The following is a 13,079-nucleotide window of genomic DNA, read 5'->3' on the forward strand; positions in this document are numbered from 1 at the left end:
AGTGCCCTATGATCTGGAGAAACCAATAGAACACCCTAAAGTGGAAGAAAAGATGTTACAAGAATACCTTATAGAGCTCATGAAAAGGAGGCAAGAACTGTTAAAGCGAGGACTGGTGGTTCAAAGACCACCTTTAGATATAGGAATACATAGTATTAAACCAGGAGACCAAGTACTCATAAAAACATGGAAGGAATCATCGTTAGCCCCTCTCTGGGAGGGACCTTTCCTTGTTTTACTCACCACAGATACCGCAGTCCGCACCGCGGAAAGAGGATGGACACACGCTAGTCGAGTAAAAGGTCCTATCCTGCACACAGACTGGGAAGTCGCTGGGAAACCGGATGAGTTGAAGCTGACCTTCAAGAGGAAACAGACACGTGACGCATAGCCCTGGATACTAGGCTTTTATGGACAATTGTAAGGAATTACAGAAGTCGCACATCGCATGTCCTGTATGTAAGCAATGCAATCCGTGGATACATCGCGTGTGTAACGGGTGCGGGAGACAGCAGTGGAAAAAGTTTCCTTATGTTGAACGACGGTGTAATGAGTGTTGGGGAAAAACCTTAGATACCATTAGGATATTAATAATCACTGGACGAGAGCGTAGCACGGATCCTAGGTATGAATACTGTAGAAGAGATTGGTACAAAAGTGTTGCACAATTAGAGGAAGAACTTATAGTTAGGAATATAGAGTGTAGTAAAACTATTCAGGTACCCTCTGTTTGGACTGTAAGTCCAGACATTTGGGAAATAACCAAGAGGAAGTGTAAGAAGCGTTTTGGTAAGAAAAGATACAGGAAGTGTTCCAAACCCTGTGAGGATTTGGGACAGTGGCCAAAACCTTGTATTTGAAAATAGCCCTGTTGGGTTGAGTATTGAAAAGTGGGTTGTGACAGAACAAGGAGAGGATTCAGGAGGCAGTCCCCTGAAGACTACAACTGCTGTCGAGAAGATAACTTACCCGGCTACTCTGAAGCAACAGAGTAGGCCCAGGGCAAGGCAGAGGGGTATCCTTGTGGGGATTGGCAAGTGCCTCCGAAAACTTCTAAAATAAAGCAGCTCCATTAAGCAGAACAACCCTCAACAAAATGAACCTCCACTGGCTGATTTTCAGCCAACCAGGGGCTGGGTCGCTCTCCCTAATCCTCCTTACCTTACCGGTAATAATAGCAATAAACAAGGGGAGTTCTCACCAACCTTTTAAATGGACCCTCTATCGATGAGAGGACCAAACGATAATACAACAACAGACCACATCAGGGTCACCCTCTTTTACTCCAACCTTATGCCAATTAGTTCAGGTTGAGCCATGCCTTAACAAAATAGGGTTTTATATGTGCCCCAGCACAGGGACCTTGTATTGTAATACCCCAGGACACTATTACTGCGCTTACTGGGGGTGTGAAACAATTGTCTCAAACTGGCCAATTCCTCTGGCAAATACTGATAAGTTTTTAAAGGTTGGATGGGGACCTGCAGGATGCATTCCCCCTACGGGAATCAGGAGCCAGTGCCACCGTCATGCTTGCAAGCAAAACGAGCAAGAGAAGGACGGCGACTGTGAATATATATTCCTTAACGTAACAGATCCTGAACATAGTGGATGGCTTGTTGGGAAAACATGGGGAATGCGGTATTATGAACCAGGTGATGATAGGGGAGGCATGTTCTTCATAAAGAAGGAAGAAGTTAAACCGACCCCTAGAGCAATAGGTCCCAATCCAGTAGTAAAATCCCCTCCGCTCCGGGTAAGGAGACAAGGACAGTTCCAGAGAAAAGTCCCATCAGAGTTCCAGACCCGAGCGGACGGAGGAAGAAATGCGGCCGACCCAATATGAGTGATAAAGCATACTTCAACTTTATTGCCCGAGATAGCGTGCATTTATACCAAATACCATAATTATGCATACTTGTCTCTATCTAATAGGCTAAGCACTAAAAGGTTACATTTACTTACTCCACCTACTTGGGTTTAGCTAGCTATGCGCATCCCACATTCTTCTGACTCTTATCTCTTCAAAAATATCCTGACCCTGCCTTAGTTAGTACTTTTCCGTTCCCCCCTTTCCCACGGCCTAATAGACAAGCTAACTAAGGCCTACTTATGTCAACTAAAATGGGCTCTGCTCGTACAGTTGCTTGGTGGACTCATGTCTGTGCTCCTTGAGCCAATCCCCGACAGACAGTAGAGAAAGAGAATATAATAGTAAAAGAGGAAACTGTCACTGAAGCCTTGAAATCTCTGAATACTGAAGCCTCGGAATCTTTGAATCCTCTATGGGAAATTATCCGGGCTACTTATCAAACCCTAAACTACACTCAACCCAACTTAACCACTGGTTGCTGGTTGTGTTATAATGTTAATCCACCCTTTTATGAAGCTATAGGGGATAATCGTCTGCATACCATAAGCAAGGAGTCTGCGCCTATTCAGTGTCTTTGGGAAAAGCAGAAAAGAGGGATAACTATGCAACATGTAACTGGGATAGGGACTTGTATAGGTAAAGTACCAAATTCCAAGAGATCACTTTGTGGGAATATCGTACCGAGCCTTAATGAAACCACAGGATATATTATTCCCCCGAATGGAACAAAATGGATATGTTCCAGGATGGGACTTACTGTCTTTAAAGGTGTTCAACAGTTCCCGAGAGTATTGCATGTCAGTTATCATCATTCCAAGGATATTATATCATCAAGAAGATGTGATGTATGATATTTGGGATACAGGGCTCCATTGTACCAAGCGAGAACCCGTTACGGCTATTACTATAGCCACGTTGCTAGGGTTAGGGGTAGCCGGAGCAGGAACAGGGATAGCTTCACTTGTTCAACAAAATCAAGGATTCAGTTCCTTGAAGACTGCGATAGGTGAGGACCTAGAGAGAATTGAAAACTCCATAACCTCCTTAGAGAGATCTCTAACCTCACTATCTGAAGTGGTGTTACAAAACAGGAGAGGGATGGATCTCCTTTTCTTACAGCAAGGGGGACTATGTGCAGCCTTGAAGGAAGAGTGTTGTTTTTATGCAGATCACACAGGGACAGTCCGAGACTCGATGGCAAAATTAAGGGAGAGACTGGAACAGAGAAAAAGGGAAAGAGAAGCTGCAAAAGGGTGGTACGAGTCTTGGTTTACTCAGTCCCCGTGGCTAACTACATTGCTATCCACAATAGCTGGACCCTTGATAATATTATTACTTACCCTAACCTTTGGACCCTGTATCCTAAATCGACTTATTGGACTAGTTAAAAACCGTGTAGAGCAGGTACACCTTATACTGCTACGGAAACATGGTACTGATGAAGAAGCTGAAATGACCTTACTAGCCCGAGAAGCGGTAACTCAATTTGATCAACAAATAAATGAGTAAAAAGGAAAGGGGGGAATTGTAATAAGTGACGGTCAAAATTGTTATTGTTGAACAAATCGAGTAGGATTCAATTATATTATGCATATTGTTGTAAGCAGTAACTGTGCTTGTGCAAGTTTGATTATGTTTTGTAGAACCTTGTAGTAGTAGTTAAGCCAATGCCTGGATGGGGCAGCGGGGCCCCAGCCAGGCCGGCGCCCAGATGGTGCAGCGGATGACAGAGAGCCTGGATGGTGCAGCAGATAACAGAACTCCAGAGGCAGAAACACCCAGCAACACCCAGCAACATCTTCCACCAATCCGGGGCTGCTGGACACGCGTGGACAGCACGTGAACACTGTTGACTGAGCCAACCAGGAGCTAACTCGTCAGAGTGCCCCAGTGCGTGAACGCGTGTATATAAGCACACACGAAAGGTTGAGCGGTGTGCCGGTTGGCGGAACTGAGCTTCCCCCCGGTCACGCAGCGCTGTTTTGCCTAATTACTGCTCGCTCAATCAATTTGATTCATTGGCTTAAATCGATTTATTGGCTCTTATTTATAACACTCAGTATTTGAGTTAGGAACACTATAATGCTAAATACCAAAAACATGATAGGTGAGAAATTCTAGATGGAACAAACACAACTCACTGTTTCAAGGAACTGATTTGTTTGCTTGACAGCAGCTGAACCTGAGCCAGTGTGTGCCCAGGTGGTCAGAAAGGCCACCAGCATCCTGGCTGGTTCCAGCAATGTTGTGGCCAGCAGGCCCAGGGCAGTGTCTGTCCCTGTGCTGGGCACTGGGGAGTCCAAACCTCAAATCCTGGGGGCAGTTTTGGGCCCCTCATGAAGAGAAAGCTCTTGAGGTGCGGGAGTGAGTTCAGAGAAGGGAACGGAGCTGGCCAGGGTCTGGAGCACAAGTGTGATGGGAGCGACTGGGGGACCTGGGGTGTTTATCCTGGAGAAGAGGAGGCTGTACTGCACATGGTGTACAAACCCTGTGGTTCAGGGCCAGGATGGGGCTGGAGCATCTGTGTGGGTCTGGTGTCCAGCCAGGGTCACGCCACCAGAGCCCCCTGTCCCCGTCCCTTCCAGCTCTTCCCCGCTCAGTCCCTCTGCTGGCTCCTCACCTGGATTTTCCTTCCTCCAGCCCCTGTCCAGCTCCCCCTGTTCTCCTGGTCCCTCTGTTCCTCTGCAGACCTGGGATGTAGGGCTCCAGGCAGCCATGTTGGTTCCCGGGGCATGCTGGGAGCTGCAGTCCTGGGCACGGGGCTGCAGTTCTGGGCACAGGGTGCTGGGTGGACATTTGATCTCAGACACACAGTTTCTGCTGCGGCTGCAGCCCAGGTGAGGTGGGGGATGGGGTCACCCGTGAGGAGCACAGGCACCTGCACCCCGACTCCCAGAGCCCCCAGGGCCACCCCAGCCCACTCCCCCTGCAGCTGTCCCAGCCCAAAACCTCCCTGACCTGTCCCACAGCTCCGGGCCACCCCACGGCCTCTCCTGGCAGCAGCAGCTGGGCCTGGGGCTGCTCCATCCTCCGTTAACGCAGGTGCCAGCAGCACGGGTGCGGGGAAGGAGCGGGGTGTGCAGGAGCTCCTGCAGCAGGCGGTCTCCAGCCAAGCAGCTGCGGGAATCGTGGCTGCTGGTTTGTTCTCTGCCAGAGGCTGCACTGGGGCCCTGGGGCTGTTGTTGCTGCATCTGGCTCAGGTGTGCGTGGGCTGCTTTGGCCTTGTTCTCCTGGTGGGGTGTGTAAAGGGGCAGGTGGGCACTTGCTGGCTTTGGAGAGGAGCTGCTGGGGCTGGAGCTGGAGAGAGCAGGAAAAGGTAAAGCAGCTGGAGGATGAAGTAGAGGGGATCCCCACAGCTGCTGCTCCAGCTGCACAAGAGACAGCTGCCCCTCTGGGCGAGGAAGAGTCCCTGTGAGCCGCCTCAGCAGAGCAGATCACAAACGTGCACCGCAGGGTCTGTGTCAGTGAGGAAAATTACAGCACGGCCGTATAGTGTGTGTGTGTGGTGTGTATCCGGGAAGCCCCGTGGTGTACGAGCTGTCAAATACCGATGTGTTCTCTTAGGTGCAGGATGGGGGAGCGACTGGAGCTACAGACTAGGAGTGGAGGAAAAGACAGACAGACAGAAGTGCCTGAACTCCACAACTTGCCTGGCAGTGCAGAGAGCAGGAACTGTGGTGAGTCCTGGGCCCTTGGGGTCATTTCATCCTGTTTTGTGCTCCAGTCCCTCCCTGCTCCCTCCTCTTTCGTACTGTGTCCTTCTTCCTCTTCATCTCTTCTCTCTCTGTCCCTCTCTGCTGCTTCCTCACCTATTCCTCCACCCTTCTGAATCTCTGTGCAGGGTTTCTCGTATCTCCCTCTCTGCCTCCACCCCTCTGTGGTTCTCATCATCCCTGGTTTCTCTTTGTCGTCATTCTGGTCTGTTGCTCTGTCCTGCTCCCTGCCCCATCATTTCTCACTGTATCCCTCTGTCCTGCTCCCTGCACCTATTCCTGCCCCTCTTCTTTTTTACTCCCTCTCCATCTTGCTGCCCACCCCAGGATTCTTTCCCAATCTCTATTGTACCCCCAACCCTTATTGTTCTTTCTCTCTCCTGCTCCCTTTCCATCTTTCTGCCTGTCTTCCCTTTCCCTGCTGCTTCTTTCTCCATCTCTGTCCAGATTACTGCCCCTTTTCCTTCTTGATGTCTTTCTGTCCTGGTTTACTTTCTGTCTTCCTTGCCTGTTCCCAGTCCCATCCTTTCTCACTATATCACCCCTGTCCAGCTGGCTCTGCCTTTTCTTTTTCTTCTCTTCCTCTTTCCTGCTCCTCAGCCCTCTTTTCCTCTTCCTCCAGCTCATTGCTGCATGTTTCCCCTTTCCAGTGTCTTCATTTGGATCCAAACTTTGTTTTATTTCTCAGACTTTCTTTTTGTCTCTCCATCTGTACATCCCCCTCCCTGTCTTTCTCTAGCCCCTTCCTGCTTCTCCTCCTCCCCCCTCCCCATCCCTCTGTCCTGCTCATCAGCCCTGCTGTTTCTTCCTCCCTGTTTCTTCACGGCTCCTTGTCCCTTTTTGCCTTGATCTCTCCATCCTTTTCCCTGTGTGTTTCTTTCTCAGCTCCTCTGTCTTCTCTCTTGTCTGATTTGTCTCTTTCTAGTCCTCTGTCCTTCTCCCCAGCAGCTTGAACTGAATGACCAGGTGTCCCTGCACTCTGGTGTTTGCTCATCCCTGCCCTGGGGAAGATCTGTGTCTGTAGGGCTGGGGATCATTTAGGAGCTGGTCTCCTGCAGACAGCAGAGCCACGTGCAGCTACAGCAGAGGTTGTTCTCAGCTGCTGCTTGTGCAGCTTGTTGGAAGGGCAGCTGTGGGCCTTCTTTGGAAGGGAGGTTTCTTGTTCTGTGCTTACTGCTCCTCAGGACCCTGCACAGGAGCGCTGTTGGGGTCTGCAGGGATGGGTGGGAGCTGCTGTGACTCCTGGTGAATGTGAACTCAACTTGTCCTGATGTCCTCGAATGAAACCAGACTGGCTGTAGGTGGTTTTCTTGCCTGTTTCAGTTCCAAACTACATGTTTGGCACTAAAAAACATGAGAGTTTGTGCTGTTTTTCAGATGTCAGTGGCTGCGAATCAGCTGAGAACATCACTGCCTTAGGTACCAGGGCAGGTGGTCTGTGATCAGGGATGTGGACTTGCATGGCAGTGCTTTCATGAACATTTTGTGGTCTTGCCACTTCAAAGCCCTTCATTTTCCTAGAAATTTTAAGATGATGTTTCTTATTCGGAGGTTCAGACTCTGGTTGGACTTGATGTTGAATGGTCCATATAATGGGGTCCATAAAATAAGAATCTCGCTTCCTTGTTGTTTTCTTACACTGTCTGAATTTGGTAAGCAAGAGCAAGAGTGGTTGACAGTGTCTGCTTTTGAGAGTAACATATTCCTGACTCTCCCTCTTTGTATGGTGAAGGTTTCTGCCTGCACTATGATTTTGCTGGGCTGTGAGGCTGTGTTGGAGCAGCAGAGGTAAGAAGTGGTGGCTTTAAAGGCATTGAAGCTGTGGTAAAACCAGCAGGTAAAGCTGGTTTCTTCCTAGAGAGCTGCCTGACAAAAATAGTTACAAGGAAAGACCCTTGAAGTTGGCTTTTTTTTCCTAATTTAGTCTTAATATGGAGCTTTTGGTATTGATTGTTTGATTGATTGATTTCTGGGAAGCAAGAAGTGAGAGCCTGTGCACTCCCATAGGCAGCGCTGCCTCCCAAAATAGGTGCACCCTTCTCCACTTCTGTTCCTTCCATGCTGGTGTAGAACAAGGACATGCAGTAGTGTGCAGATTTGGTGATTCCAATGTGACTATGAGGTCACATCCCCACGGTGACATGCTGTGCTGTGTCTTGGCAGCAGCAGCATCATGGTGCGAGCGTGGGGGCCATGGTCCTCACCCTCCTCCTCCTCCTGGTGCCCCTGCCAGCCCGGGACGCCCAGGCTGCTCCAGCCGAGCGCAGGGAGCAGGTGGGCGGGCAGGGGCAGCACCCAGCCCCGAGCAGCTCAGCAGGGCAGCAGTGGGGCCAGGGCTGGGGCTGGGGCCGGGAGAGCAGCCAGGCTGGGCCGGGCAGGGCGAGCCAGGCAGCACCAGGGTGTGGGCAGGGGGCAGACGCCCCGCAGGGAGGGGAGAGGGGCTGCGGCTGCTTCAGGGGCAAGTTCTGGGCAAGCAGGGGACTGGGAATGGTGGCACAGGGGCAGAAACCAGCACTGAGTACCTGTGGGGCCCTCGCTGCCCCCCAGCCTTGTGCCACACTGCCCCATCCCAGGGCTCGCTTTGAGCCTTTGGGCCTGTTTCAAATCAAAGCTGGGATTGCTTTGGCCCTTTGGGCCAGTTTTGAGCTAAATCTGGGCACATTTGTGCCCTTTGGGGTTGTTTCTGCCTAGATCTGGGAATTCTTTGGCTTTCCAGTCCAGTTTATACCCAAATCTGGGTGTGTTTTGGCCATTTTGGGCCATTTTTTACCCAAATCTGGGCATACTTTGACTTTTTGGTCCAATTTCACCCCAAATCTGGGGATGTTATACCCCTTTTTGGCCAGTTTTGATCCAAATCTAGTGGTGCTTTATTGTTTCTGTCTCTTTTTACCAGATATATTCACGTGCTTTTACCCATTTTTTCCCCTAATAGAGGCGCTGTGTTCCCAACTATGGGATGTTTTCACCTTTGCTGACAGTTTTGCACCCAAATGTGGATGATTTTGCCTCTTTTGGCCACGTTTTGCCCAAATACTCAGATACTTTGGCCTGTATTGGCCAATTTCGCCCCCAGATATTTGGAATATTTTGTCATTTTGCCAGTTTTTTCCCCAAATACAGCTATTTCTCTGCAATATGTGGACATTGTTGTCCTAAATATGTTGTGCTGTGTTTTGTTTTTTTTTTTTTTTTCTCTTCTTTATGTCCTCTTTTACCCGAAATGCAGGAGTATTGTTCTGTGAGCCTGGAAACCTCTCTGATCTGTGCTGGACTCCAGGCCATGGCATTGGCAGAGTTGATGGAGCTTCTCAGCTGGATCCTGGTTATGAGCCTTGGGCTGTCCCAGAGGTACGTTGTCACTGTCTGTCTGCTTGAAGGAATAAACACTCACGTTTTAATAGGTTATTCATGTGTGATTGTACTCAAGATAATCTCAGAGGCTTTTCAAAAGCTTTTTGTTACTTGGTGGTGTTACACAGACAAGTCATAAATACTATTTGCCTGCAAACCTGCTAGGTCTCAGCAAAAAGGTCACCTATGTCCCATTTCTAGCTGTGGGAACGTACACCTTTGTATGTGTCCTGTGTCCTTACCTCACCCCCTCCCGTCACTGCAGGTGACTGAGGAAGAAGGAGATCACAACATGCCATGGAAGCTCCTCCCCTGTGTTTGACTCCCTGTTTGGTTCCTGCAGTCCATGGTGATCAAGCCTCTTGGTGTAATCCTGTTCCTGAGCCTGGGGGCAATCCCAGGGGTAAGTGTTCAGTCTTCATTGGTCACTGGCCTTTTGCATTTGTTAATATTTGGTTTATTATTTGTTAACATTTTCCTGCAATAGTTGAGCCTTGCAGTAGCCAGCAGGCCCTTTGCTAGAAGAAACATGGATGGTCATGTTTTTGCCCTGGTGCTCCATGCTCCCGCCTTACTGTGGGTTTTCTTTTGTGTGTGTGAGAGGTCTCCTGGTCAGAAGGCCCTGAGAGACCCCATGTTTGTGCATCTGGTCCCTGAGGGGTGTTGCATGTGGCCTGGACACAGTAGGTTGGAAGCTGCCAGGTCCCAGCCAAGGGGTCTGCAGCCCCTCTGCAGCTTTGGAAATTTCAGCATGCGTCTGGGTCCCATGTTGTTGCCTGACCCCTGTCCAGGCACTGCAGGTCACTGAGGACAAGGTAGATCACAACATGAAATGGAAATGCTTTTCCTTTCTGCTTGTTTCCAGCCGTCCCTGTAGGCAGCAGCTACTTGACTTCTTGACTTGAGTCTGTCCGTGAGCTTCGGGGCGATCCCACAGGTATGACCTTGGAACAAATAAGCGTTTACATGTTAATTTTCTGTTCCTGTGAAATTTAGCTTGCTACTTTCTTGGCTGACGCTTGGTCACGCAGAGGGGAAGTGGGTCCGCCTCAGTGCTGTGCCCCAGAGAGCTCTGCCTTGCAAAGCTCTTTACCAACTGCTCCATCTCTGCGCTGCTCGCAGTGCCGGCTGCCGAGCCAGCAGCAGGTTGGGGCTGAGTTTAGAGCTGGGTGAGCTCCAGGGAGTCCTTTCTCCTGACAGCTCCAGGCCTGGTTAGTGGCCACTGCAAGTGCTGGATGAATGTTGGCAAGCTGCTCCTGACGGGAAGGGAGAGAGGAGCTGCCGCTGGGATGGGTTTGGATCCTGAGGACACAGCGGTGGGTGACAGGGGTGGCCATTGCGGTGGGGCAGTGTGAGCTCTGGTGCTGCTGTCTCCAGGTTGGATCACCAGACCCAGGCCACCATGCTGGTTCACCAGATCTTTGGCAGATCCCTGTGGTCCTGTGTTGAGCGCTGGCTGCCAGGTCCTGGGCCTGTGACTCTCAGGGCAGCGGTTTCCCTGAGAGCCTTGCAGAAAAGATCTTTTGGGAAAACTGCTGAGTGTGTGTAACTTATCCAGAGATGTAGCTGGTCAGTCTTGTGGTTCCTGTGGGTTGTGGCATGTATTGTAGTGATGAAAAAAGCTGTAGACTGGGGGCCCCCAGCTCTTTGCCACCAGCTGAGGAACCCATGTTGGCAGTAATGTACCAGCACTTGCTGTCCCAGCACACAGTGGAATTGCACGCTGTGAATCCTGGTGCCGACATCCCAGAGCCCAAAGCTGGAGAGGGGGATCACGGCAGCTGCCTGTGCTGTGCTGGGGTGGTGCTGGGTGCAGGTGTTGTGCCAGGGTGTGCTTACTGCTCTTGCTTTTGCAGTGAAGTTCTCAGTGTGCAAGAGCATCTGGGAGACCTCTGACCCTTTCCTGGACCTGGTGCTGGAGATCAGGTAGTGGGGCAGGGTGTGGGTGGGGGGAGCTCTGCTCTCACAGGGGATGTTCCTGCAGCTGCACCGTTACTGCTCTCGAGGCTGCTTAACTGCCAGTGTCAGGCAGGGTGCAGGCAAGAGAGAAGCAGCTTCTGTTGTTGTGCTGCCTCTGTCTGGCAGAGCAGAGCCTGTTGCCTGAGCATGATCCACGACTCCTCCATTGAGGCTCCATGGGATTGGGGACAGTACAGCCGTCCCTCATGGCATGCTGGCCAGTGCCTGGCTGGGGTCAGGCTCAGTAATTTGGTGCAGTCTGTGGCCCTGTGCTCATGCTCTGTTTTATCTCTTGGGGCCAGTGTCTCTGATCACATCAAAAAAGCTGAGACCAACAGACCCAGGTCTTCACCAGTGACAGGCCAGGTGAGTCCTGAAGGCTGTTCTGGGCCAGAGCTGCAGGGAGCTGCTGCCCCTCTGCCTGCTCTGCGAGGGCAGGTGGGCTGCAGCTTGGCAGGGAGGCAGGCACTGCACCCAATGGACAGGTGTGAGGGAGGATGGCTTGCACTAAGGATCCTGCTCAGTTAAGAGTTCCTGTTTGAGCTTGGAGGGGATGGGATTGCAGTATCACCCTTTGTCCTTGGCACAGTGATTCAGCCTGGAGGCCCAAAAAGCTGCTCACCCTCCTGCAGCTGCCTCCTGTACCCAGAACAGTTCAGAGCTACTGCAACACCAGCAACACAAGTGGGGCCACAGCAGAGCTGTTCTGGCAGAGCTCCTGGGAGAGCAAGCAGCCACCCACCTCACCCAAGCTGCTGCTGGAGCCCATCCCCAGCCAGGAGCCCAGGGGTTGTGGGGAGAATGCTCAGACCCTGGAGAGGGACTCCTGCAGCAGCGGTGCTGCCAGCCCAGTGCACGGCACAGCAGGGATCTGTCCAAAGCGTCCCAGAAGGCCCAGGGTGGAACCAGCAGCTTCTGCACCTCTCAGGAATCAGGCTGTGGCATGGACCTCCTTACTTGCTCCAGCACCAAGCTACCTGCCCCCAGAGACTCCAAATCGTAAAAATTGAAATCCTCCCTGTTGGCCAGTGCTGCTCTGGAGCTGAACATCACCATGTCACCACCACTAGGCATGAAGCTGGTGCTTTCTGCCAAAAAGTGAGCCTGATCTTCTGCCTGCAGTCTTCGACAGGTGCCTTGTGTCTTCTGAGCTGGAGATTGTGTTGGAGATAGCACAGACCGGATGCTGGGTGTCTTGTTAAGCTGGAGGCAGACAGGGAGAGCCCCTCAGCCCCAGGGCTGCAGCGGTTGCTCTGGTTTGGGGTACAGGGCCAGGTCCCCGCTGTTGTTCCCATCCCTGATTAAGGCTGGAGAAACGCCTCCTGTCTTCTTGCTCAGGACAGAGGGGCGGCTGTGCCAGTCCCTGGAGCAGGGTGGCCTCACCAATCTTCTCTGAGTGTCTTGTCCCCTGGGGCGATGGGAGCAGGTGACTCCCCAGCTGGAGGCTGCAGAGTCTCCTCCTCCCCAGGCAGGGGCTGGGACCGGCCCTCTGGGCGCTGCTGTGCAACCAGGGCTCAGGACAGCGCAGTGGGGTTTCTGTTGTTTAAATTTCCTTCCTTCCTTTTTTCGTTTCTGCTTCTAACAGAAAACACTTCTGATTTGTCGACCACCCCCACTTTCCTCTCCCCTTCTGTGTCTTTTCCCTTCCCCTTTCTCTGGGCTCTCCTTCTTATTTTCTCCTCTTGGCTCATGGAAACCTCTTTTCTTTAGATCACCAAGTTTGTTGTTTATTTTTTTTCATGTCAATAACTGCAGCGCAGCATCCTGTGGAAGGCGAGCAGAGGTGACCATTGCACACCACCTCATCCACAATTTGCCAACCACACCTACCCCATGGACACCATCCACCCCAACTCCTTGGCCTTTTGGCAAGTTGAGGTAAGTGGTGCCAGTCGCTCCCAGGCTCCTGCACGGCAGCAAGGCCAGTAGTCCACGAGGCAACTGTCTGACATGGCAGGTGGTCCCAGGGGGAGTGATTTCAGCAGCCACCTCTCCTGTTCTCTTGGATTGGCTAAGATGGCAGCAGTTGGGTGCTGTGCTTGTGGAGTGTGGAGGAAGAGGGGGCTCCTGCTCCTGACCTGGCCTTCAGATCATGTCAGCTTCTTTTCCTGTTCTGCAGGCTGTCCTCATCTGCTCTCCGTTGGCCAAATCATGAAAAGCCGACTTTCAGCTTCATCCTT

General features: G+C 51.4%; 1 long non-coding RNA gene across 1 annotated transcript; it reads left to right on the forward strand.

Annotated features, from left to right (window-relative positions):
* Window positions 1-5,442: 5,442 nt before the first annotated feature.
* Window positions 5,443-9,337, forward strand: LOC135576009 (uncharacterized). The gene is made up of 3 exons (XR_010467540.1): window positions 5,443-5,550; window positions 8,816-8,937; window positions 9,206-9,337. It is a non-coding gene; the product is annotated as an uncharacterized LOC135576009 (long non-coding RNA).
* The last annotated feature ends 3,742 nt before the right edge of the window (window positions 9,338-13,079 follow it).

This window comes from Columba livia, chromosome 22 (assembly GCF_036013475.1).
Source record: "Columba livia isolate bColLiv1 breed racing homer chromosome 22, bColLiv1.pat.W.v2, whole genome shotgun sequence".
Lineage (NCBI taxonomy): Eukaryota > Metazoa > Chordata > Aves > Columbiformes > Columbidae > Columba > Columba livia.